The sequence below is a fragment of the Capsicum annuum genome, chromosome 7, assembly GCF_002878395.1.
Source record: "Capsicum annuum cultivar UCD-10X-F1 chromosome 7, UCD10Xv1.1, whole genome shotgun sequence".
NCBI classification, from domain to species: Eukaryota; Viridiplantae; Streptophyta; class Magnoliopsida; order Solanales; family Solanaceae; genus Capsicum; species Capsicum annuum.
In genome coordinates this window covers 184,955,614-184,960,503 of record NC_061117.1, presented here as the reverse complement: position 1 = coordinate 184,960,503, position 4,890 = coordinate 184,955,614, and positions in this window count along the sequence as shown.

Below are 4,890 nucleotides of genomic sequence, written 5' to 3'. Positions count from 1 at the left end.
TTATTAGGGTGTTTGCGAAGAATCAAAAGAAATTGATACTTTTGGCATGATTTGATTTTGATTTTAAGAAAAAATATTTGTAAATATTGAACAATCATATAAAATATACACTTAAAGATTATAATTACACACACGCATAATATATATATATATATATATTTTATCCCTTCACATATTTTATCGTTTACCCCATTTTACTACGTACCCTATCAGCGTAGTAATTTTTTCTCAAGAAAATAAATAACCACCTCAGCTTTTACTCATTTATTTATTTGTTTTATTTTATTTTTATCTCATTTAACAAACCTAACTAATTTTATCTTATTTTAAAGATTCCAATAACTCACCCTATTAAAAATTGACAACACATCCTAACCCCTACCCCTCCTACCCCCCATCTCACGTGACCCCTCCTTCCTCTCTTATTTTGCTTGTCAACAAAGAAAGGACCCAAGGAACTTTCCGAAAATCACCTATGGGGATGGACCCACAAGTCTTCAAAAATAGTTTTCTTTCCTTTTGAAATATATACACACACAGTGCACGAGAGAAAGAGGGAGGAAGGCCTCATGATTTTCTGGTTCTTGCTCTTATCATCATCTACACATAACACACCAAGAACATTATCTTCTCCATTAAAAAAAAAACACTCACAGACACCATTTTTTGGGCCTTCTTTTCTTTTACACAGTAACTCGCACACACACTCTCTCATATACTACACCTCACTAATTCACACTCACTCACGCACACAGAACACACGACTAGAATAGACAATCAAGTAGTGGAGAGTTTAAGCAAAAATATCAAGAGACTCGCACGTGAGAGAGGGATTTGAGGGTGGATCTGTAACGGGAAAGAAAAAAGGGTAGATTTGAAGTTATTCAGAAAAGGGTTTTGCAGGTTTGGTCAATGTTCCGGCTACTACTTCGTCGGAATCTCTTGGATCTCGATTTCCGTCATGTCGTTGGGAGCTTTTTTGGGGTTCGTCTATGTCTGTTGTTCATCGTCTTGACGGTCTTGGAGGTTCTTTTTTTTGTGATCAAATCGTGTCATCGATCGGGTTGGGATTTCTATTTTGGGTCTTAGTCAGGTTATTGTGGTCAATTTTGGATTGTTGTTTATCGATTAGAGTTGTGATCTTGTCGCTGTTGAGAGTTTCTATTCGAGCTTTCGGGTCTGATTTTTTTAAACATTGATATCATCATAATATTCGAAGGTCCATTTTCACAACTCTATCTCTTTATTATTTCGAATATGGCCTTGGCGTGATTTCTTGATTTTTTTTAGTGGTATTAACTGTTGTGGTGGGTATGAATGATTCATATGTTTGAATTTTCGTTGGTTGATGTATGGATGTTGGTTCTGAATTTTGAAAAGGTGTTAAACTGAAAGATCTGTTAATTATTGATTGATTGAAAAGGAAGCTATTTTAGGAGGGGGTAGGAATTGAAATTGATAAAAAAGCAAGTGTTAATTTATTTTGATTCATTGAATATCATTGGTGTGATAGTATCATGGTAGTCCGAATGAATATGCAAAAGTAGGTTCGAGTAGACAAAGATTTAGGAATAAGTTTTGCTCAATGAATTATTGAATGCTTGAAATGCATGCTGAACGATTTGGTTTTATTGCTTTCGGGATTGAATGTATCATTTGGCCGGGGAATGCCCCGAGGTATTTGTGTTCATTCACTGGGGAATGCCCCGAAGTATTATGTACCCTGAGAATGTTTGTGATGAAGGCCCGAGGCGTCAGGTAATGCACGAGAGCGAAGTTAGAATTAGTATAGGTTAGATAGGATTTATTTTTTGCATTTTTCTATTTGGACTGTATAAATTGGACTGGACACTATATTTTTGGTTCATTTTATTTTCGTTTGTTTGTTTGATTGTTTTTTGTTTGCTTTTGTGTGGTTTATACATTCATAATGTCAAATTAGCCGATACGCTCTACCAAGCGACCATGGTTGAACCACGGGATCGAGGGGTGCCTAACACCTTCCCTTCGATCAACAGAATTCCTTAGTCGGAATCTCTGTTCGCAAACCAGTTTTAAAGAGTCAAATCATTTTGAAAAGAATTTTGCAAAGGTGACTTGACACACCGGATTATGCCAAGTGGTGACTCTGAGTCAATTGTAAAGTGAATTCTTTTCGAAACAAAATTTTTATCTTTTGTCATGTTGATAATAAAAATCCTTTCGAACTTAAAACAAATTATTTTGGAGTTTAAAAAGGGGTGTGATAGCTCTGGCGACTCTGCTGGGGACCACTTTTCAAAATTCGAGCTTATTTTGGAGTTGAATCATCTTAGTTTGGCATTATAGGTGTATAGACATTTTGTTTGTGTTATTTTGTGTTATTGTTTATCATTGGTGAGTGCCTACGTGCTCTTTCTTTACAGTTTTTATTTTATGTGTTACCACTTTATATCTGGCATCATGTGCATAACCCGAGTCATTCTTTCTGCAACAAGTCCGTAGTACACGTGTGTACACGACCTATAGTTGAGTCACTCTTATTTTAGGATGGGGGAGCCGTTGGGTTGTATGGAGTAGGTGGAAAGCTGTCGCAGCCACTATCGACTGTAAGCTCCCCTGAACAGCCTTGTTAGTGAACCTCAGCGTAGGTCATCCTGCAGGTCATGTTTATGTGCATCATGTCGAGACTTAGCGGGGCCCACTTGGTCCTTCATAGGAAACTCACCTTTAAAGCATCCCAACGTGCTAAATGTTGCATCTTTGAGGGTAACGTGGTCATTTGACAACTGATATGGGGAAAACATGTGTTAGAAGTAAAGTGTGTGGGTAATGGAAAAAAAGAAAAAAAAAAGAGTTTCTTAGTTTTTAGAGTTCTTTATGACTTTTATTTTTCACAATCCAAAAATTCAAAAAAAAAAAAAACTTTTACCTTTAGCACTCATTTCTCAAAAATAAAAACATCAAAAAGATTTTCCTTTGTCTCGTTTAGCATGCATTCACAATTCGAAAATTTCAAAAAGATTTTTCATTCATAGGAGTTTTTATAAAAGAAAATTAAAAAAAATTATAGTAGTTTTGTACATTTCACGAAAATACCAGAAAGATTTTAATTTCATAGTGGTGTCATTTTTATGTAAAGTATCTATTAAAAAACCCAAAAAGATGTTATTTTCGTCGTCCGTCTGTAATCCCGGCTCTCAGTCAAGTCTTAGTTCGTTTTAGTCCTTAATTGTCTAATCTGGACGAACTACGTGTACTTGATTCCCGTCCCTCGAGGTGGGATACATAGGCAACCCTCGACGGGTCTGGTAATCTTTTTACCTTGATCTTCATCTCGATCTTAGCCTAGGGTCTTTTTCCTCATAATCTAGTGCTGTCAACTGGTCCTTTCCAAGTAGGCTGATTTTATTCAGCGGTACTGTTCGGTATATTTGAGTTATAGGTTGATCTGTCCCTCTATGTCATACGACATTTCTCTAAGATAAAATCTCGAGGGCCGGGAGCTCTTTGTCTTATTTTGAATTTTGAGTATGGTTTGTTCTTACAGGATGAATCCCACAAGGTCTAGAGTCTTGATGGTTTCCAAAGTACCCAAAAAGTTAATCAAGTAGTGGGGCACGTTCAACTACGATAACAAGCAAGAGCTAATTAAGATACTATGTGATCTTACGGAGCTTCTGCATCTTACACCTCGGCCAAATCTAATAGATGCTATGTTAACCTTTTGGGATCCTAGTAGTGTGGTGTTCAGGTTCGGAAAGTGTGAAATGACACCTGCCTTGGAAGAAATATCCAGTATGCTTCATTTGCCTTTTATCGATAAGAGTATGATCCGAGCTCAGAATCACTCGGGCAACAGATTTCTACAAGGTTGTGGGTTAAAGAGTAACAACAAGCATTTGGGTTGTCTGAATCAATCATGGATTTCCTTAGACTTTTTATTCGCTAGGTTCGTGTCCTTGGAAGGTTTTGATTGTTTTTGGGGTGAATTTTATATAACTAAGCAGAATTAGGAAATAAATCATCTTGAAGTCTTCACCCTCGCTCTGTTAGGTGCTTTAGTTTTCGTAATACATGCTTGCAATCTGTGGTGATGGCTCTATTTCATAAGGATCAAAAAGATAAGGTCACATATCAAAAAGGCAAGGTTGTTAATCAAAAAGACAAGGTCACTAGTCAAAAGGACAAGTTCACTATCATACCCATAATCTTAACATAAATATATAAGGCTTTAACCGAAGTGAAGGGGGGGATGAGATTTTTTAAGGGCAGTAACCTGATATTGCAGTTGTGGATGATGAAGCATTTGCATGCGCCTTCTTTAGTTAGACCAGACATGGTTGATCATTGTGTTACCAATCGAGTGAAAGCCATGGACCTCAGGTTGCGCTTGATAAATTCTCGCTACCCGTTGGAGTCGATGCTTGGATTGAATTTCTTGAGTCAAGAACTGAGGATAACATTTTATGGACTTATCTGTGGCTTCGCCCAGAGATAATCTTATTTGGTTGTCAGATGCAGCTCCTTCTAGTTATGTTAGGACTCAGTTGCACTAGACCATACAGTTCTTCTAGGGTAATGCGCCAGTGGGGTAGGCCACAGTACATGCCACCAGTAGTGGATCTTCTAAAGGATGTTGAGTACTTCAAGGACCAAGCCTTAGGTGAGTGCAAATATGAGCAGTTCTGGAAGCATGCAACAAAGCTAGGTGTAGACACTCTTAAAAATGGTTTGGATAATCTGGGGTACAATCAGAGATATGAGATCTGGCTAGAGTCCATGCCTCGAGGTATCAGTAGGCCATTACCAGCACAGCTTAGAGGGAGAATATAGGAAGAATGCATAGTTGATGATCATTAGGATGAGGGTGCGGGGACCAAAGTGGAGGCGTTGAGAGTTCAGTTATTA